This window comes from Monodelphis domestica, chromosome 5 (genome assembly GCF_027887165.1).
Source record: "Monodelphis domestica isolate mMonDom1 chromosome 5, mMonDom1.pri, whole genome shotgun sequence".
In the NCBI taxonomy this organism is placed as follows: Eukaryota; Metazoa; Chordata; class Mammalia; order Didelphimorphia; family Didelphidae; genus Monodelphis; species Monodelphis domestica.
Window position 1 is genome coordinate 41,779,857 of NC_077231.1, and position 22,974 is coordinate 41,802,830.

General features: G+C 41.1%; 1 long non-coding RNA gene across 1 annotated transcript in view; it reads right to left on the reverse strand.

Moving 5' to 3' along the window:
• Positions 1–2,223: 2,223 nt before the first annotated feature.
• LOC103095880 (uncharacterized) overlaps positions 2,224–22,974 on the reverse strand; it is a 47,182-nt gene continuing 26,431 nt past the window's right edge. The window contains exon 6 of the long non-coding RNA XR_008912082.1: positions 2,224–2,343. This is a non-coding gene — a long non-coding RNA (uncharacterized LOC103095880). The remainder of the gene's footprint in view (positions 2,344–22,974) is intronic.

Genomic DNA, 22,974 nt, shown 5'->3' on the forward strand with positions numbered 1-22,974 from the left:
CTTTAAAATAGAGAAAGCTATTTACTTGATTGATTAAGTTAAAGTGTTTACCTAGAAATGTCATATTTTGACATCAGTCATACAGCACCACATCTGGAGCTTCTAATTAAATTGTGTGAAAAAAGCCCCACCACCCCCGAAATAGGGCTAATGGGAAGGCCAAATGGATTCCTCGTGCCGGAGCCCTCAGATGCAGTTAAGACATATCTCTGCTAAGAAATCTAGGCTCCTCATTTTGTCCAGCTTTCACTAACTCCGACACGTGTTTTGCCTGAGCATGGACCGAGAAAAACAGGTCCTATGTCTGGGAATCGAGGGTTATTATTTTTCCAATTTCGAGTTTTACTCGTCCAGTCCCACTGGTCCCCCCAGTGTTCTGTAATGCAATAAGGAGCAAAATAAAATGACCTTAAAAAATTGGTGCTCAGGGCCCAGGTAGAGCCATTTTATTTCGTTAAGCATTGTCAGATGTAGGGAGAAAACTCAGATAACTGGGGAGAAAAATGGAACCATAAATTAGGAGTAGTATCCTTTCAGGGTAGGGGCTTGTTTGTATCTGTGGAATACAGATATATCCTGAAACCAGTCTGCCCAAGTGATTTGTTTCAACTTAGCATTATTGGGGCAGCTGGGTAGCTCAGTGGGTTGAGAACCAGCCTTAGAGATGGGAGGTCTAAGGTTCAAATCTAGCCTGAGATACTTCATGACCTTGGGCAAGTCATTTAACCCTAGTTGCCTCGCTCTTATCCCTCTCTTGCCTTGGAACTGATTGATACTGGCTAGTATTGATTCCAAGACAGAAAGAAGGTAGGGGGTTTTCAATTTTTCTTTAATAAACAAACTTAGTAAAATTAATTCAATTAAGGATTTAACTAGTAAACTAGATCTTTTTTTCCTACCCAAATTCAGATTTTTTTTTTTCAAGCCAGCAAATAAAGGACTGGGAGGACTTGGTTTGCTAAGACACGGTTCTGCTTAATATAAACCAAGAATATTTCTAAATACCCTGCTCGTTTTCAAGTTAAATCATGTCTAGCCCATGTGAAGTTTCGATAAACTTCCTAAGCACCCCCACCAGACCCTGGCTCTCTTGGAAATCTCCATGTGCTTAAAAAGGTGGAGGAGACAAAGCTGTATTTTCTCAAATAGATTCCTAGCATTTTTTTCCCTCCTTGGTTTCATCTTAAAGGCCACCTTGAGAAATGTGGTGCCTCAATAAAAGGGAAACAAATTCAATCTTCGAAATCAGGAAACCAGGGTGGTAAAAAAAAAAATAAGTCACCCAGTCAGCGCTGATTGAAAAATAAATACAGCTCCTTTAAACAGGTCATGGCGGCCATAAGGAAGGAAAGACCGTCCCTACTTCCCAAAGGCTCACTGATCCCACCTTTCCCAAATCCCCCGATTAAAGTCTGGGAAGGGATCTATGTCAAGAGAAGATGGGAAAGTATTTGAACACGCATGTGGCTTGTGCACTTATTTACCGTGTACTCTGTTCAATTGAAAGAAAGTAAAGGGGAAGGCGTGAACCATGAACAAACAGAGACCACAGTTCTCTGTAATTGCAGCTCAACTTAGGTAATGCCCTATATAGTGTTTGATTTAAAATGTTAAAATATTAACAGAAGTTTTCTATAGCATAGTGTTCCTATCACAGTGAAATGACTCATAAGAATGCTAAATTCAAACCAGATGGGCACAAACATTCACTGAAAAAAATCAGATATTTCAAGGTCAGCGTGGGTCTTCGTAAAAATGAAGACCTTGTCTGAGTTACTGAAAAATGAACTTCTCCATAAAAAAGAAAACAAGGGAAAATATTAGTGCCTTTATTTTAATCATACAAGCCACTGTCAATTAAAAGAACTAACATTTACAAAACTTTACATTGCTGTTTTAATTTGAAAAAGATGGCTCTGGTAATCTGGAGACTTCAGATAAACAGGACTTCAATGTCTCCTTTCTAGGGAGAGAAGCAGGGATGCATTAGTTCAGCTGTATGCCAGGCTAATATTCTCGAAGAATCTCTTTGCTCCCAACCAAGGAGATTTGTGTGGTATAGACATCTTTGACCACAACTCTGTGGCCTCATACCAGTTTTTTGTTCGTCTTTGAACAGACCACAGAGGAAAATTCTCATTCCTGTGTGTTCATACCAGAAGGGTCAGGCACCCCCTACCCACCCACCCACCCACCCACCCAAAACCTCTCCTGCTCTCTCCTTAGAAATGCTTCCTTCGATTTCTCCTTTTTTCATCCCTTCTGCTTCTCCTTCTTCTCCTTTTTGGTCCATACCAGTTACAGATCATCGACCCCCACGTTGAGCTCTTAAACGCGTATACCCTACGAGAAGGAAAATATGTCGGATCAGAATTAATATTGCTTTTGACTTAGAGGGAAACTCGAGTTCTGTTTGACTTGGACGGCAGGCTCCAGGCATTTTCGAGAGGGAAGAACCAAGGAGGTTTCAAGGAAAAATGTGGATGGGGAGTTCCCTACTGTTTTGTTGCTGGAATCTTGGACAACGCTAAAAAAAAGACGAGCCCGTAATTTGTTCTGGCAGTCGTATCACTTTGTGCCGTGGGCCTGTCAGCTCTTACTAGCTGAGCAAGGGCTGGCCTGGGTTGGTGTGAGGATGAAAGACCTCCCAGGAACAAGTAGGTACTTGAGGAAATGGGCTTTCTCATTCAGTAGGTGGCCCTCTCTTCTCTGGTTCTCTGGGAATCGGTCCCCCAGCACGGTTTTAGGTGGCACTGGGCTGCTCGAGCTGTTACCTCTTGGATGAAACCTAAAACCACAAACCTAAGCATTTGTGGTCGCCAGAGATCTGATGGCAGACTTTCTAAGAGCAGTTGTGTTAACTCCAAAATCCTGGCCCTGGTTCAACTAAAGTAATTACATTCTGCCTCCCTAAAATTCCCCCAGCAGTTTCAATTGAATCTGATATTCTCCGCCCTCCATCCCCATGGCGTTACTGCATGTTGGGGTCGTTGGAGCATTCCACAGTGGGCTTGCCCGCCATCCAGACTAAGTGATCCTCTAGCTCTCACCGAGGTGTGGGGAAGCTTAATTAATTAGCACTCATAAAAGCATGTGGAGACCCTCAGATTAAAATTGCTATCCATGTGCAAAGTGTCAGGGGGCTTCAGAAACAAGGGGTCCTGAGGGAGAAATAGGCTTTCCCTTAAAAAGCCAACATGCCCATTTTAATCACCAATGAATGTGTCACTAATAACTCTTCCAGTTTGGCATAGAATTCTGGACAAGAGTCTTTCCCCATTCAAGGTGAAAAGACTCTCAGGATGAGTCACAAAGGGCTCTGCCTGGCTTTGACAGGGCAGAAGTCTACCTATCACCTTCTGGGTTCTCCTACGGTGACAGGCAGAGAAGATGGTCACTCCAAAATAATTGGATTTTATGTCTTTCTGTGAAGATGCAGACCTAGCATCAGCCTGTAATAGTAAGAGCTAAGCATGTATTGATGTTTGACTTTAAGCTTTATGAAGCACTTTTCATATACATCCTCAACAAAATCCCTTGAAGAGGTGACTATATGGTTCAGTGGTCCTGGGTTCAAATCTGACCTCAGATACTTCCTAGCTGTGTGACCCTGGGCAAGTCACTTAACCCCCATTGGCCAGCCCTTACCATTCTTCTGCTGTGGAACCAATGCTTGCATCAATTCTAAGACAGAAAGGCAAGGGTCTCGGTTGACAAGAATTGCTTGTCAACTCCAGGACCAAGGAGAGCAGGGAGGAAGACAATGTGAATCATGTAACTTTGGAAAACTTATATGGAAATTTGTTACTGGAATAAAATAAAGATAAAAGTTAAAAAAAAAGGCAAGTGGTTAACAATAACAACAACAACCCCACGGGTGCAGTGCTATTGTTATTCCCATTTTGTAGATGAGAAAACTGAGGCTTAGGGAAGGTTAAGTGATTTATACAGGGTCACATAGTGACTATCTGAAATGGGATTTGTACTCTGGTCTTTTTTTTTTAATACACTTACTTTTTGTCTTAGAATCAATATTATGTATTGGTCCCAAGGCAGAAGAGCAGTCAGGGCTAAGCAATGGGGGTTAAGTGACTTGTCCAGGGTTACATTGTAAGGAAGTGTCTGGAGACAGTTTGAACTCAGGACCTCCTCTCTCTAGGACTGGCTCGCAACCCACTGAGCTACCTGACTACCCCTTCCTCAGGTCTTTCTGATTCCAAGTACAACCCTCCTAGCATTATATTGCTTTCCAAAATACAAAAAAAAAAAAATCCTGGATTTGGAATCATAAGACCTGAGTTTGAATCCCAGCTCTACTGCTCTGTTAACTGTGTGACCTCGGACAAAACCCTTCAGCTCTCTGGGGCTCAGTTTGCACTCGGTAAAATAAGAGAAATGGACTGAGTAACACCAGAACTCTGATCAGTGAAATGATGAGTCCTGACTTCAGAGGACTGGGAGCAAAGCTTGCCTCCCTGCACGGATACTGAGAGAAATATGTGCTGTCAGACTTGGCCCGGGTTTGGTTTGGTTTTGCCAAACTCTCCTCCTTTGTTACAAAAGAGGGATCTATGGGGACCGGATCACTGAGGAGTTACAGTAATGGAGGAAGAAAGCATTTAAGTTTAGCCAGGTGGCTCAATGTATAGAAAGCCAGGCTTGGAGTCTGGAAATCCTGGGTTCAAATTTGGCCTCAGATATTTCCAAGCTGTATGACTTTGGGCAAGCCGCTTAATTCCAACTGCCTAGCCCTTATTGTTCTTCTGCCTTAGAAGCAATGCTTATTAGTATCAAGTCTAAGGAGGAAGGAAGGACGAAAGGAAGGAAGGAAGGGAAGGAAGGAAGGGAAGAAGGGAAGAAGGGAAGGAAGGGAAGGAAGGGAAGGAAGGAAGGAAGGAAGGAAGGAAGGAAGGAAGGAAGGAAGGAAGGAAGGAAGGAAGGAAGGAAGGAAGGAAGGAAGGAAGGAAGGAAGGAAGGAAGGAAGGAAGGAAGGAAGGAAGGAGGGAAGGGAAGGGAAGGGAAGGGAAGGGAAGGGAAGGGAAGGGAAGGGAAGGGAAGGGAAGGGAAGGGAAGGGAAGGGAAGGATGGAAGGAAGGGAAAGGAAGGGAAGGGAAGGGAAGGAGGAGGGAAGGGAGAGAGGGAGGGAGGGAGGGACTTTCCTCCTCTAGACTTCATTCTGCCTTTAGAGCAACATGAGTAAACAGAATCATTTTTCAAAATGATGTCAATCAACAAGCATTTAGTGAGCATTTTATTACATTACACTGTGCTAAGTGCTGGGAATACAAAGAAAGACTAAAGACAGCTCCTGCTCTTTAGAAGCTTACAGTCTAATGGTGGTGAGCCCTTGAAGAATTGGATAACAATCATAATCAAACACTTTCAGTTCTTTCAACCATTCCTGGATCCTTGACCAACTGCCAAATCTCCAGCCACCAAAAGGAAGCAGCAGAGTATTGGGAAGATCACTGGATATGGAGTCGTGGTTTTGTTGTTCAGTCATTTCAGTTGTCTGAATCTTCTTGATTCTAGCAGATTCCTTTTTTATATTCTGTCTTAGACTCTCTACTAACTATCAACTCCAAAGCAGAATAGCAGTAAGGGCTAAGGCAATTGGGGTTAAATGAGTTTCCCAGGCACATGGCTAGGAAGTGTCTGAGGCCAGGCCCTCCCAATTCCAAGCCTGGCTCTCTACTCATTGAGCCACCCAGCTGTCCTCCCCATCTCCTCAGCTTATTCTTTGTGACCTAGCTGCTTGTGTGACTGTGGAAATACCTTTTTTCATTTCATTCCCATCTTTGAACTCTATGCTCCAGCCAAAGCAGGTCATTTTCTGTCTCATGAATGTGCCCTCATCTTTTCCTAGATCTATAACCTTTATTCAAGCTATTAAATATGCCTGGAATGCTCTCCCCTCCAAGTTACCCCCCTGTGAATTTCCTACCTGTCTTTTACAATGTCACTTCCTTTAGGAAGTTTCTTTTGATTGCCCCCCTTTCAATGGTAATGTTCTCTCCCTAGCCCATATTATTTATCTTGAAACTCTTCTATATACTTCTCATGATTAAATTTATGTTCCTGTATTTTTTTTTTTACTTTGGAGTTACTTCTTCAATTCCTATTCATATTAGCAAATCAATTTCCCAGAAGGGAACCATTGCTATTAGCCTCAAAATTCTCTTCTAAGTTTAGGTGGGACTCAAGTAAAGGAGGAGAGGTAGGGAGGAGAGAGAGAGACAGAGAGAGAGGGGGAAAGGTGGAGAAGGAAAGGGAGAGAGGGAGAGGGAAAGGGAAAGGGAGAGGGAAAGAAGGGAAGAAGAGAGAGAAGGTGAGAGAGAGGGAGAGGGAAAGGAAGGGAGGGAAAAAGAGGGAAGGAGAGGGAGAGAGAGGGAGAGGGAAAGAGAGGGGGAGAGAGAAAGAGGAAAAGGGAGAGAGGGAAGAAAGATATATATACATATAACATATATTTAAGGCTGTATCCATAGGTGGGATGTTCATTTTTTTGAAACAAATATGGAGGCAGGACCCCACCATGTTAGGTTTTACAAAGGTCACCACATGGGAAGAAAATAAACGAAAGTAAGGGAAGTATAATTGTGCTTTCACACAAGAGGAAGGGCAGTCCCAAGCTGCTGCTGCATAGGCAGAGAGGGACATGACTCCCGATTGGCTGAGAGAATGCTGAGCACTACATGAAGAACCTCCATAAAGGATTTACTTCAGTTTATTGCAGAGACTTCAGAAGGTCCCTCTGGAGTGTAATGGGAGTCCGGCACATGTGCAGTCTCCATCAGCTTGCTTGATTGATGCAACTTACCCACACGGATAACCTAGGAAATTGCTTCTAAAGAATTGCGATGACGTGTAAAGGAAGTAGGTTGGAAAGACTGTGGAGCATGTGTGGACATTCTGTAACTGATTCCAGTTGGCTAACCACATGGTTTCAAGGAGACTTTTTCAATTGGATGTATGGCCAGAACTGTCAGCATCTCCAAAAAGGACTGGGTCACATTCCCCTGCCTTTTCACTTATCCTGGCGGGGAGCTTGGGGACTTTTCTCTTCATGTTGTCCAGTGAGGAACTAAGCTGAGATGGGGAAGGCCTGAGGGCCTTCTTTCCCTCTGAGGCCACGTGGGCCCCAAGAAATGGATCTAAGCCTTTTTGGCCTTTTTCCCCCCACTCTTTTGTGTTCATTCTTGGTGAGGAAAATGGAGTCTCCAACCACAGTAAAGAAAGCTGCAAGAATCCAGGGGTCAAATTCTAGCCAATATCAATGCCCTAAAGAAGAACAAGTGGTGAATCTTTAAGAGAAACACCTTGGATCCATTCCAGCAAAAGCTAAAGTGAGGACTCCTCCAGCAGTGATTCTCTAGACACAAATGTGGTGGAATCAATATTATGGAGGAATGGAGCTAAGTTTCTATCTAGTTTCTTCCCCCTAGAAATTAAGGTTATACAAGGGGAAAGTTTGTCCTGGAGGTGTTTGGTGACATGTTTGTAGGTTTGTTCTTGCTATATCTATGTAATAAATTGTTGTGTAATCATTTTCAATTGGGTCCAACTCTCTGTGACCCCATTTGGGATTTTCTTGACAAAGATGATGAACTGATTTGCCATTTTCTTCTCAATAAAAAACTAAGGCAAACAGGGTGAAATGACTTGTCCAGGGCCACACAGCTAATGAGTATGAATAGATAATCCTTGAAATAAATATCCCTTTGTAAGAGCTGCCTGGTGTTGTTGAGTGGCTAAATGGAATTCTAGTGCTGTTTGCTGGCAGAAACACACAACTAGTGTGGCCATAAGCCAAATGGTTTTAGAAGAGACCCCACAAGCTATTCAAAGTATACTGGAACCCTGAGGGGTAAAGTAGCTGTCTAACCCTGACAGAGTGAGGACTGAGCCCACTCATTACAGGAGGCATGTGGACAGAGAAAGACTTTTGAATGACATACTAGAGCTCTCAGATTCATGGATATATATGGGAGATGACCCCATACCAAGATCAAGAGGATCTCAGTCTGCCATTCAAAAGTCTCCCTGTGAGGGTATCTAAATAGCTCAGTGGATTGAGAGCCAGGCCTAGAGATGGGAGGTCCTAGGTTCAAATCTGACCTCAAATATTTCCTAGCTATATGACCCTGGACAAGTCATTTAACCCCATTGCCTAAACTTTACTAATCTTCTGCCTTGGCTCTAATACACAGCATTAATTCTAAGACAGAAGGTAAAAGTGTTTTATTAAAGTCTCTCCCAGCTGCCTCCCTATAATTTCTCCCTAAGTGCTTCTGCAATGAACTGAAGAAAAGACCTTACATAGAATCTTAGCAATGTTCTCAGTATTCTCTCAGCCATCAGGAGTTGTATCTCCCTCCCCCTACAGCAGCACCCAGAACAAGACTCTGTCTCTCCACAAAACCATCTAGGGTTTGCCCAGAGGCAGGGGTCCATAGCTGTCATCTGGTATAACATTTTTACCAGGGGAGAGGTCCCAAGCAGCAGTTTTAATAGAAAGTAAAGAATGGATAGGGAACCCAGGCATAAAATAGAGACATGAAATAAAAAGGTTCACTCACATATGGACCTCCAGAGAACTTCTCTTCCTTGTTTAATATGCTTCATGAAATGTCCCTTGGCTTTAACTCTTTGCTGGTTGGATGGTCCAGCTGTACCTGAAAGTCAGTGCCGCCATTTCCTCTGCTTCCTTCTACTCCAAAGGCAGGAACATCATCCCCCTGCTCCTAATGGATTCCCCCACCCCAGCTTTTCAGTTTCACTTTGTGAGATTTTCCCATTCGATTATAAGCTCTTTGAGGGCAGAAACTGTCTCTTTTTCTTATTAGTATTTCTTATTTGGCTTAGCTCAGTGCCTGACTCATAGTAGGTGCTTAATAAATGTATAACTTTATTGAATGTAACTCTAATGAGTTCCCAACTGGCACTTCTTTCTATCACAAGGAGTCATACCCCTTAAAGTTACTGTCATCCTTGAATAATTATATCTTCCATTTTTTAATTAATTCATTTGTTACATTAAAATTCCCAGGGAACGTCCTCCTTTTCTCCTTTCCCTCCGCATTAGAAAAGACATCATTTCACAAAAAGATATGGGCATACATAAAACTGTGTCTTGCTTATTCCTATTTACCAGTCCTTTCTCTGGAGGTGGACATACCCAAGTTCTTCTTTCTGTTGCTGTATATAATGTTCTCTTGGTTTTGCTCCTTTCACTCTCCATAGTTTCATGTAGGTCTTTCCATATTTTTTTTAATTAACCTGCTTGTCATCTCTCATGGCACAATAGTATTCCATCACAATCATATGCCACAACTTGTTCAGCCATTCCCCAGTCGATGGGCATCCCCTCAGTTTCCAACTCTTTGCCACCACAAAGAGAACTTCTATAAATATTTTGCAGCATTAGGTTCTTTTCCTATTCCCCAGATCATTTAGGAAACAGACCTAATAGTGGTATTGCTGGATCAAAAGGTATATATAGTTTTTTAACTCGTTGAGCATAATTCCAGATTCTTCTCTAAAACAGGAGGAGCAGTTCACAGTTCCACCAGTCATATGTTGTCCCCATTTTCCCAAACCCCCTCCAACATTTGTCATTTTCCCCTTTAGCATTTGAGCCAATCTGATAGGTGTGATATGATCGCCCAGAGTTGTTTTGATTTACATTTCTCCAATCAATAATTATTTAGAGCATTTTACATAGTAATACATAGTTTTGATTTCTTGATCCAAAAACTGTCCCTTCATATCTTTTAACCATTTATCAATTGAGTAGCAGCTCATAAATTTGGCAAAGTTCCCTATATATTTTAGATAGACCTCTCTCCAAGAAACTGTCTATAAATTTTTTCCCCGAAGTTATTACTCTCCTTCTAATCTTGGCTACATAATTATATCTTCGTTCCCATTATAGTTCCTTCTACTGCCATCTGATTCTTCCACTCCAGTGACTGTCACTACCAGCTCCTGTAGTCTCTGCTACCAGTTTTGGTCCCTGGAGAGATCTTTTGTGGGATGTCTGGATTTGGAACTCACAAGGTTTCCTGAGCATTCCCATCTCAAAATATCCATTTAATACTCATTAAATACTCAAAGTAAGATAAAGAGAGAATTAATGCAAAGAGAAAGAGGCGATCGTGGGCTAATAATAGCCATGGCCACATACAAGACAGGATGATACCCTTCCCCACAATCTATTCCCAGGATCAGCTCAAAGTAATCCAACCTCACCAAGGACATAAAGGAACAGGAAACAAGGATGCCCATTATCACCTCTATTATTTGACATTGTATTAGAAACACTAGCAGTAGCAATTAGAGAAGAAAAAGAAATTGAAGGCATCAAAATAGGCAAGGAGGAGACCAAATTATCGCTCTTTGCAGATGACATGATGGTCTACTTAAAGAATCCTAGAGACTCAACCAAAAAGCTAATTGAAATAATCAACAACTTTAGCAAAGTTGCAGGATACAAAATAAACCCACATAAGTCATCAGCATTTCTATATAATTCCAACACAGCTCAGCAGCAAGAACTAGAAAGAGAAATCCCATTCAAAATTACCCAAGACAAAATAAAATACTTAGGAATCTATCTCCCGAGACAAACACAGGATCTATATGAACACAACTACAAAACACTTTCCACACAACTAAAACTAGACTTGAACAATTGGAAGAACATTAACTGCTCATGGGTAGGACAAGCCAGTATAATAAAAATGACCATCCTACCCAAACTCATCTATCTATTTAGTGCCATACCCATGGAACTTCCAAAATTTTTTTTTACTGATTTAGAAAAAACCATAACAAAGTTCATTTGGAAGAACAAAAGATCAAGGATATCCAGGGAAATAATGAAAAAAAATACAAAGGAAGGGGGTCTTGCAGTCCCAGATCTCAGACTATATTACAAAGCAGCGGTCATCAAAACAATTTGGTACTGGCAAAGAGACAGAAAGGAGGATCAGTGGAATAGACTGGGGGCAAGCAACCTCAGCAAGACAGTATATGACAAACCCAAAGATCCCAGCTTTTGGGACAAAAATCCACTATTTCATAAAAACTGCTGGGAAAATTGGAAGACAGTATGGGAAAGATTAGGCTTAGATCAACACCTCACACCCTACACCAAGATAAATTCAAAATGGATGAATGACTTGAACATAAAGAAGGAAACTATAAGAAAATTAGGCGAACACAGAATAGTATACATGTCAGACCTTTGGGAAGGGAAAATTAGAAAGAGTTACAAAATGCAAAATAAATAATCTGGATTACATCAAATTAAAAAGTTTTTGTACAAACAAAACCAATGTAACCAAAATCAGAAGGGTAGCAACAAATTGGGAAACAATCTTCATAAAAACCTCTGACAAAGGTTTAATTACTAAAATTTAAAAAGAACTAAATCAATTGTACAAAAAATCAAGCCATTCTCCAATTGACAAATGGGCAAGGGACATGAACAGGCAATTCTCAGCCAAAGAAATCAAAACTATTAATAAGCACATGAAAAAGTGCTCTACATCTCTTATAATCAGAGAGATGCAAATCAAAGCAACTCTGAGGTATCATCTCACACCTAGCAGATTGGCTAACATGACAGCTATGCAAAGTAATGAATGCTGGAGGGGATGTGGCAAAGTGGGGACATTAATTCATTGCTGGTGGAGTTGTAAATTGATCCAACCATTCTGGAGGGCAATTTGGAACTATGTCCAAAGGGCGATAAAAGACTGTCTGCCCTTTGATCCAGCCATAGCACTGCTGGGTTTGTACCCCAAGAGATAATAAGGAAAAAGACTTGTACAAGAATATTCATAGCTGTGCTCTTTGTGGTGGCCAAAAATTGGAAAATGAGGGGATGCCCTTCAATTGGGGAATGGCTGAACAAATTGTGGTGTATGTTGGTGATGGAATACTATTGTGCTAAAAGGAATAATAAAGTGGAGGAATTCCATGGAGTCTGGAACAACCTCCAGGAAGTGATGCAGAACGAGAGGAGCAGAACCAGGAAAACATTATACACAGAGACTGATACATTGTGGTACAATCGAAGGTGATGGACTTCTCCATTAGTATCAATGCAATTTCCCTGAACAACCTGCAGGGATCTAAAAAAAAATACTACCCACAAGCAGAGGATAAACTGTGGGAGTAAAAACACCGATGAAAAGCAACTGCTTGAATACAGGGTTGGAGGAGATAAGACTGAGGAGAGACTCTAAATGAACACTATAATGCAAATTCCAACAACAGGGAAATGGGTTCGAGTCAAGAACACATGTGACAACCAGTGGAATCATGCGTCGGCTATGGGAGAGGGAAAGGCGGGGGGGGGGGGGGGGAAGGGGAGGGGAGGAAAAGAAAACAATCTTTGTTTCCAGTGAATAATGTATGAAAACGACCAAATAAAATAATGTTTATTAAAAATAATAATAATAAAGGAACAGGAAAGAGAAGGGCAGCACATTTAATTAAACTAAGCACACCTAAGTCAGTTCTTAGGTCTCCATAGACAATTTGAAGATGGTTTCATCATCATACAGTACCAACTTTTGAGTCATCAATCAGAAACTAACTCCCTGCACATTTCCATGTGGTTATTTGGACTTCAAGAGGTGGCGAATATCTGTGCATGCTCAAAGGACTGGCTCTCCATTGGCCAATTCATGTCTATTACGCTGTATATTGATCTGAGTTTCATGATGTCAGGGATCTTCTCTAGACGTTGGACCTTCCCCAGCCTCAGGTCTGTGTTTCATTGTCATCACTAAATAAATGCTAATTGAACTGAATTGTTGAACTAGATTTCACTTGATATGGTTTTCAGGCTTATTGCCATCCTGGTAACTCTTCTCTAGTCAAGCTCCAATTCTTTGGAGTGAAAAATACAATATTGGACGTCGATGATTCATTGAAAAATGTACACATCCTGTTCCTTTGAGGGGCCAGAATATCTTGTTCTAGAGACACATCCTTGAAATAAACTAGTCTACCCTGTCCTGGAGTTCAGATAATGTGAATGTAGACCTTTACTATGATTGATTTAAATTCTTGTAAGAGCTGAAGAAAGCTAACTAAGAGCAGTATATAAGTGTATGCTCCTGGCAGATGCTTTTATATAAGGATCTACCCAGCTAGCTGAATAAAGATCTTTTTCCTCTATTTCCAGACCCATACCTATTACAGATCCCACTGAGGCTAGTGAAAAATGCCTCCTTAAGGTTATCTTGAAATGTTATTGCCCTGCTCCATCTTTTTGTTTAAAACCCTTGTCTCCTATCTTAGTATCAATTCTAAAAAAGAAGAATAGCAAGGGTTAGGCAATTGGGGTTAAGTGATTTACCCAGGGTCACACAATTAGAAAGTGAGGACAGGTTTGAACTCAGGTTCTAGCTGCCCTTCCACTACCCCATCTTAATGTCCCACCAGAAATCTGACCCCCTGAATTGAGCACACTATTACAGATATGCTCTCACTATGACAAACTACAATGAAACTGTTTTCTTCTTTGGTAATATTTTCTTTAATGCAATCTAAACATTTTTGTTATTTTTATTAATGCAACCTAAAATACTTTTTTGCACTTTTTTCACCCTGTGGCTTCATATATTGCCTATAATCAGTTAAAACTCTAAGATCTTTTATACATATATTTCCCCAACCTTCTATTTATGTGATTGATGTTTTTGATTTAGGTTCTGGAGGCAGGGTATCCCAGTGGGAAGAGCATAGGTTCTAGTGTCAAAGGACTTGAGTTCAAATTCTTCCCCTGCCAATTACTCCCTTTATCATCTCTAACCAATCACTTAATATCCTAGATCTCAGTCCCTTTATCTACAAAATAAAGGAGTTAGACTAGATGACCTCTAAATTCCCTTTAGGATGTAGATCTATGATCTTATGAGCCTATAACTTTATATTTGCCCCTCTTAAATATCTCATTTATTTTATTTATTGTTCTAAAATTGGAGAATGCCAGAACAAGAAAATATTTTCCAGATAAATAAGTTCAGTCCCTTCATCTTACATAGGAGGAAACTGAGGCCCTGGGAGATAAAGTGCACTTGTCCAAGACCATTTCATATTGCAATAATATGTGGCAGGACCAGAATTTGAAATCAAATTGACTTCAAGTCAATATTCTTTCCATTATACCATACTGCCTTCCAAAAGGCTTCCTGATACCATCACTCAGTGAAATAACTATCCCTCTCAAGCTTTGTGGCTTCCATGAATAGGATAAGTCATTGCTAAAAAGGAATAGGAGAGAACAAAGTTCAAAATACTGATGCACGGCAGTGGAGAACTGCTTCTTATTGACTAATCTCTACTCCTTGGGTTTTGTTGTTCAACCAGATATGAATCCTACCTAATGGTAACATTGTCATTCTCTTATTTCCTATCTAAATCAATCACAATTTGTACGGGAAAGACCTAAGAATTTTTATTATTTACAAGCAAAATTTTTTAAAGGGGAGGGGAATTTTAATGACATTAGTAAAAATATGGAGCCCAGATCAAGGAAATGAAGAATTCCATTGGAATTTGCCTTGTCAAATACTTCACTGACCCCAAGATGGACTGTCTACATCTTTGCTTTATTTTCCAGTCTGATGGTTCTGAAGGTCACAGAGTAGCTGAGTTCAAACTCAAGTCTTGCCACCTCCTTCCTGTGAAGGCATCCTAAAATCACTTAGCCTCTCTGAGTCTCTTCCTTTGCAAAATGAGGGATTTGGACTAGATCTCAAAAATCCCTTCCAGTTCCAGTTTCTTGATCAAAAAGAAAAGGAAGATGATTTGGAATGACAATTCTCTTTTTATTAGACACAAATTCAAACTAGGGATTCAACCTTAATCTGTGATGATCATCGTATAGCAAACAATTTATTCAAACCATCAATTTACTGTAATCCACCAAAAAAACCTTTTTATCTTTTACCCACACATTGAAGATCCAATTCACCAACAAGACAAAGTGAGCTTAATATTTCATTTTAAGTTATTCAGCATTATCAGTTTCTTTTTAAATTTTTTTCCATGGTTACATGATTCTTGTTGTCTCCCTCCTCCATTCCCTCCCTGGTCCTGGAGTTGACAAGCAATTTCATTGGGTTATACATATATTATCACTCAAATCCTATTTCCACATTGTTCATTTTTTAATAGACTAATCTTTTAAAACCCAAACCCTAAATCATATACCCAATATAAACAAGGGATAAATCATACGTTTTCTTATGGATTTCTACTCCACACAGTTCTTTCTCTAGATGGGGAGAGTATTCTTTCTCATAAGTCCCCCAGAGGTGTCCTGGACCAACATTATCAGTCTCTAAAGATATCTAAATACTTTAAACAAGCATTGAAAATAAATAAGGCTGATTTTACAAGCGGGGCTCATTTGAATGATATGTCTATCTACTTAACAGTATAAAAGGAAAATCCCTAAATAGAACAATCCTCAGAAAAATCAAAATGTAAGAAGTTCAAGTTAGTGTCTTCATCGTCCTCCTGGAGATCTCTAAGTACATTTTGTCATCATCTCCCAAACCAAATGTCTCTTTCTGACTATTTGCTCTGAAAGTTTCCCCATTTGCCTTGAGCCTTCCTGCTTCATCTGATTTTACTTTAGTGTAGCATCAGCTTTGCTTCCCTGGTAGTCTCGGCGACTATAACATCCAATAGTTTTCCAAATCTGTTTTCTTGGTTTCCCTCTGATGTTACATAACCTCTTCATACCACCAAAATCTATTTCTTCTCATAATGCATTTTTCAGTATTTAGATCAACTGGACACATTTTTCTTCTTTGAATGGAAAGTCTTATCCCCCCGGCCCAGATTTATATTTCTATTTACCTTGACAACTCTTTTACTTCCCTTCCCTTTATCCTTGGGCATGGAAGAGGCCGTGTCCCTCACTTCTGGGGGAGGTGGCTGTTCCAAAAGGCTGGCTCCAGGGAAACAGCCACCTTGAGGGCAGTTCAAAGGCAGGGTGTGTATACGTATGCCTGTGTTCTGTTTGGAAGATGAGACATGAAGCCCATAACTGGTTCCTAGCGAACCCGTGTTTGTTTTTAGTAATCACTGTTGTTCAGGCACTCCACTCGGACTTGTTGGATTCTTCATGACCCCAAATGGGAGTTTCTCAGCAAAGACAGCAGAGTGGTTTGCCATCTCCTTCTCCAGTCCATTAAGGCAAACCAAATGTTAACTATTTGCCCACGGCCATGCAACTGGTGAGGATCTGAGGTCAAATTTGAACTCAGGTCTTCCTGGCTCCAGACCCAACACTCTATCCACTCAACCATCTAACTGTCTCCTTAGCAATCATTACTTTCTTCTATACTTACTCACAAACGGTCTTTAGTTTTCAGAATCTACCTTTTTGTCCTTTTGGAAATCAGAATAACATTTGCTCTCTTCTTCTTTCAACCATGTTTTCTACAGTTTCTCACAGATTATTGAGAGAGGTTCTCTGGCTATAGGTAAACTCCACATTGGCTTCTTTTTAGAGTGTTGCGCCAGATCCACTCTCTCTACATTTGAAACAGAAAAATTCAGGGTCATGAATATTAGAATCCTATAACAACCTAAGACTTGAAAAAAAACAACACTAAAAATCAATTAATTTGTCCAACTTGCTCGTGTACAGCTGGGTAAATAGAGTTTAGGAAAGTGACTTGCCCAAAAGCACACAGCTAACTGGTGCTTAAGCCAGAATAAGAATCCCCACTTTGACTCCAAATCCTGTCTTCTAGAACTGGAAAGGGGAGGAAGAAAGATCATTTAGTGACTTGGAGGTTCCTCTCTATGTGCTGGCACACTCAGTGCATGCTTCACTCCACTGCCAAAGTGGTCCCCCAGTACTGACCACGTCATTCCTCTACTCAATAGACTCCAGAGGCTCTCTGATCTCCAGCATCCTTCATACAATCCTTTGTGTGGCTTTTAAAGCCCTCTACACAACTCTCATTAGGAGGGCGCTCTGGCCAGTAACCAATAAATAAATGAATAAAAGTTCCACCAAGTCAAAAAAATTTAAAAAAATTAAAAAATAAAGCCCTCTATAGCCTGGCCCCTTCCTACTCTTCCAATCTTCTTACATTCCCAGTCCCCTGAGATTTTCATTTTTGTCTTTGTGTCTCCCAGCCAAGTGCCTGACACATAGTAGGCACTTAATCCATTCTGAGTGGTTGGCTGTCTGGAATATTCGAAATTAAGATTTATCATGACAATACTAATGTCATCAAGCTGCATTTTCCATTTGTAATGATGTTCTTCAATGAACGATTTCTTGAAAATCACTGGCAAGACTTAGACATAAGGAGAAGAAGGGCTGGGATCTGCACTGGCCGAGGGAGAGATTCCTCAGCAATGAGATAATAGATCCATCAAAGTATTAAAGTACCAACATTCTTATTTCCCCAAAGTCAGTTTTCTGCATTGCCAGATCTAGATCTCCATGTCTGAAATGCCCTCCCTCCTCCTTTGCCTCCTGGCTTTCCTGGCTTCCTTCAAGTTCCAGGTAAAACCCTACCTTCCCCAGGAAACCTTTTCTGACCCCTCTTAATTCAAATCCTCTCCCTCGATCGATTATGACCAATTTATCCCATATGTTGCTGTTTGCACAGAATCATTTGCTATGTTTCCCATTAGATTGTGAGCTCCTCAAAGGCAAGGACTGTCTTATTTTGTAACTTTGTAACCCTAGCAATAAGCACAGTGCCTGGCATGTAGTAGATTAATGTTTATTTTCTTTAAATCCTCACCTTCTGGGGGTAGCTGGGTGGCTCAGTGGATTGAGAGTCAGACCCAGAGATGAAAGGTCCTGGGTTCAAATCTGGCCTCATTCACATCCTAGCTGTATGACCCTGGGCAAGTCATTTATTCCCCATTGCCTAGCCCTTACCGCTCTTCTGCCTTAGAACCAATACATAGTATTGATTTTAAGATTGAAGGTAAGGGTTAAAAAAAAATCCTCACCTTCCATCTTAGAATCAATACTAAGTATGGGCTCAACAATGGAGATTAAGTGACTTGTCCAGGGTCACACAGGTAGGAAGTATCTGAACCTATATTTGAACCCAGGACTTCTGCCTCTAAGCCTGGCTCTCTGCCCCCCTAGATAAATGTTTATTGACTAACTGCCCAAAGAATTGGATTAACTCTATTAAAATAGATTCAATAGTCATAAAAGAGTATAATACTTTAGTGATCTAATCAATGGTCATAAAGTGTTTCCCTCCTGGGGTCAGAAAGATCAGCTTCACATAGACAAGGTGAAGGCAGTAAAATTAAGTCTTGTCTGAGAACACTGTTGAGGTTTTGGTGGACTGTGTGTCCTGAGAAAGTCAGCTAAAAACCCAAGGCCACCTTCGGCTGTATTTGGGAGAAGCAGAGTTTCCAGGGATGAGGACGTTATAGTCTCTCTGTAATCTGCCCTCGTCAGGACCCCCCTGGAATGTGGGGCCACAGTAAAAAGAGGATGCAGACAAATTGGAGAAGAGTCATCAGGGTGGCAAAAGAGCCCATGGCCATGAGCATCAAGTGAAGAAATAGGGGCTGTTTATCTCTGGGGAACAGCTGCCTTCAAGTAGTTGATGGACTGTGCTGTGGGAAAGGGCTCTGACTTGTTCTTTTGAGCCCCAGAGTGCAAAGAGGCAAAATCAGAACTGATATCAATCAGTCAACAAACACTTGGGAAGTGTCTTCCATGTGCCAGGCATTATGCTAAACTCTGGAAATAAAAATGTAAGCAGAATTAAAGGCAATTCCTGCCTTCAATGGGCTTGTATTTGGAGAGGGGAAGACAAGACCTAAAAAGGAGTTGAAAAGAGGGATGTAATGATGAGAGAGCATGCTAGAGAAAACCCAAACCAATCCAGCAAACATGTATCAAGTGCCTGCTGGGGATACAATTAGTAAAAAGAAAAGCGGTCCCTGCCCTCAAGGAGCTCACAATTCACAAAGGAGAAATAACAGAAAAAGAACTGACATAGGAAAACATAGCAAGACATAGTGGGTTTTTTTTTTATTTTATTTAACTAATTTAGAATATTTTCCCAAAATTGCACGATTCATATTCTTTCCCTACCTCATCCCATAGCCGAAGAGCAACTCCACTGGGTTTTATGTGTGTTGTTGATCAAGACCTATGTCCATATTGTTGATATTTGCACTAGGGTGATCATTTAGAGTCCACATCCCCAAGACCTATGTCCATATTATTGATATTTGCACTAGGGTGATCATTTAGAGTCCACATCCCCAAGACCTATGTCCATATTATTGATATTTGCACTGGGGTGATCATTTAGAGTCCACATCCCCAAGACCTATGTCCATATTATTGATATTTGCACTAGGGTGATCATTTAGAGTCCACATCCCCAAGACCTATGTCCATATTGTTGATATTTGCACTAGGGTGATCATTTAGAGTCCACATCCCCAAGACCTATGTCCATATTATTGATATTTGCACTAGGGTGATCATTTAGAGTCCACATCCCCAAGACCTATGTCCATATTATTGATATTTGCACTGGGGTGATCATTTAGAGTCCACATCCCCAAGACCTATGTCCATATTATTGATATTTGCACTAGGGTGATCATTTAGAGTCCACATCCCCAAGACCTATGTCCATATTATTGATATTTGCACTAGGGTGATCATTTAGAGTCCACATCCCCAAGACCTATGTCCATATTATTGATATTTGCACTAGGGTGATCATTTAGAGTCCACATCCCCAAGACCTATGTCCATATTATTGATATTTGCACTGGGGTGATCATTTAGAGTCCACATCCCCAAGACCTATATCCATATTATTGATATTTGCACTAGGGTGATCATTTAGAGTCCACATCCCCAAGACCTATGTCCATATTATTGATATTTGCACTAGGGTGATCATTTAGAGTCCACATCCCCAAGACCTATGTCCATATTATTGATATTTGCACTAGGGTGATCATTTAGAGTCCACATCCCCAAGACCTATGTCCATATTATTGATATTTGCACTAGGGTGATCATTTAGAGTCCACATCCCCAAGACCTATGTCCATATTGTTGATATTTGCACTAGGGTGATCATTTAGAGTCCACATCCCCAAGACCTATGTCCATATTATTGATATTTGCACTAGGGTGATCATTTAGAGTCCACATCCCCAAGACCTATGTCCATATTGTTGATATTTGCACTAGGGTGATCATTTAGAGTCCACATCCCCAAGACCTATGTCCATATTATTGATATTTGCACTAGGGTGATCAGTTAGAGTCCACATCCCCAAGACCTATGTCCATATTATTGATATTTGCACTAGGGTGATCATTTAGAGTCCACATCCCCAAGACCTATGTCCATATTATTGATATTTGCACTAGGGTGATCAGTTAGAGTCCACATCCCCAAGACCTATGTCCATATTGTTGATATTTGCACTAGGGTGATCAGTTAGAGTCCACATCCCCAATCCTATCCCCATCGACCCATGTGATCAAGCTTTTTGTCTGTGTTTCTACTCCCACAGTTCTTTCTCTGGATAAGACATAGTCTATGTATATATAAATATATGTACATATATATGTTTCTTAAATAATGCTTTCTCTAGAACAGGGATGGTGGGTGATACCAGGAAATTTTAAGGTAACAAGCAAATAAATAGATCTTTTTTTTCCCTAAAAGAAAAGGAGGCAGGAGAGGGAGAGGACCGTCAGGGAATATCTTGTTATGTGGAGTCAAAACCAAGCAGAGCAGCAGATACAAAGTGGAGTGGTCCAGAAGGTTCAGCATATATTCCTCAGCAAAGCAATGAGACGTGGCTGACCTGGGTGTTCTGGAAGGAGCCATCCCATCAGAAGCAGAGGCTCCAGGGGGCTGGAGGGATTCTTCCAATATTCAGAGCTGGGCTGAAGTTCCAGGACAAAGAAGGAGAGGAAAGTCAAAAGGAAGTCTTAAAATTTGGAGGTGTCCAAGAGTGGACTGAACCACCTCAGCAGATGGTCAGCTTCCTCTCACTGAAAAGCTTTAGGAAGAGGCTGAGCAACCCCTCGCCAGGTATCTCATGCTGGAGATGCTTTTTTTTTTTTTTGACCCACCTGAACTACATTTACCCAGCATCCTTTTAAGTTAGTGCTCACTTTGCGTCTGGATGTTTGGGAGATCAGTTTTGCTGAAACCCACTCCAGGGGCTTTTGGGCTTCTGCTCTGGTAAAGCGTTGCAGGTGTGGGTCTTTGGCTCTGTGCTCTGCTCACTTGACTGAATTAACCCCTTTCTCTCTCACTTTGTTATTGTGAAAATCCTATCATTTTAAATACTTGGAATATGAATTCATTTTTTCTCTCACACCACTTAAAAGGAAGCATTTTGAAGTGAGTTGGAATCCATTAGAATAGAAGCACAGGATAGGAAAGAGAGTACTGGCCTAGGAGTCAAAAGACCCGGGTTCTAATTTTGCCTATACAAGTTATGTAGCTATGGATAAGTCATTTAACTTTCTGAAAATCCAGTTCCTCTTCTAGGAAATGAGAGGGCTATATTAAATTATCTTTTATAACCCATCCAGCCTTGTTGTTCCTTTGATCTGAACTTCCATAATTTCATAGATTTTTTTTTAACCCTTACCTCCTGTCAGAATCAATTCTAAGACAGAAGAATGGCAAGGACTAGGCAATTGGGGTTAAGTAACTTGCCCAGAATCATACAGCTGTCTCTGGATTTGAACTCAGGGTCTCCCAACTACAGGCCTGGCACTCTATCCATTGTACTACCTAACTGCCCCTAATTCTATAGATTTTTGAGCAGGAAAGAGGAACCTCCTAGACTAGAAGTCACCTAGTCCATATCTCTCATTTTAGAGATAAGGAAATTGAGACCAGAGAAGTTAAGGGAATTACCTAAGGTCACAAAAGTAGGAAAAGTATCCAGAGCTGGGACTCAAGTCCAGACCCTTTGTCTCAGAAGCCAGTCCTCCTTGCTTCAGTGGAGGATTCTATTTCTAGATTTCCTTTATTTTTCTTAAAAAAAAAAAAAACAAAAAAAACCCTTGCCTTCCATCTTGGAATCAATACTGTGTATTGGTTCCAAGGCAGAAGAACAGTAAGGGCTGGGCAATGGGGGTTAAGTGACTTGCCCAGAGTCACACAGCTGGGAAGTGTCTGAGGCTAGATTTGAACCTAGGACCTCCCATTTCTAGGCCTGGCTTTCAATCCACTGAGCTACCCAGCTGCCCCCTTTACTTTCTATTTTAGAACTGATCGTGAGTATCAGTTCCAAGGCAAAAGAGTGGTAAGGGTTAGGAAATGGGGATCAAGTGACTTGCCCAGGGTCACACAGCTAGGAAATTTCTGAGAGCAGATTTTCTTCAAGCATCCTCAGTGAAGATAGCATATATAGATCAGTGCATATAAAGCCCCTTGGAAGTGGTTACATCCTACATATAAAAGAGGAAGAAGACAAGAATGCTTACTTTTTGCTTACAAATTCTGCAGACTGGCATGGCAAAGAAAAACGACTTGGGTTAGGAGGCTGAGGTCAAATCACCAAATATTTCTGTGCCAGGCACTGTGCTAAGTGCTGAGGATTCAAAGTAAGAGGGGGAAACCATGCTCCTTGCTCACAGGGGCTCATATTCTAATGGGGGAGACAACAGGCAAACAACTACGTACTCATCAGATGTCTACCTGGTTTGAGGGGAGGCACTAGCGGGAGGGGAGACCAGTTTGAACTGGGATTTGAAGAAAGCCAGAAGGGAGGGCATTCCAGGCCTGGAGGAAAGCTAGAGAAAAGAGACAGAATCAGGAAGAGGAGGGAAGCCAGTGTCACTGAACCCCAAAATACAGGGAGGAGAGGAGGGAATAATAAGACGGGAAAGGTAGGAAGGGGCTGAGCTGCGAAGAGTTTTGTGAAGTCAAACACGCAATTTTC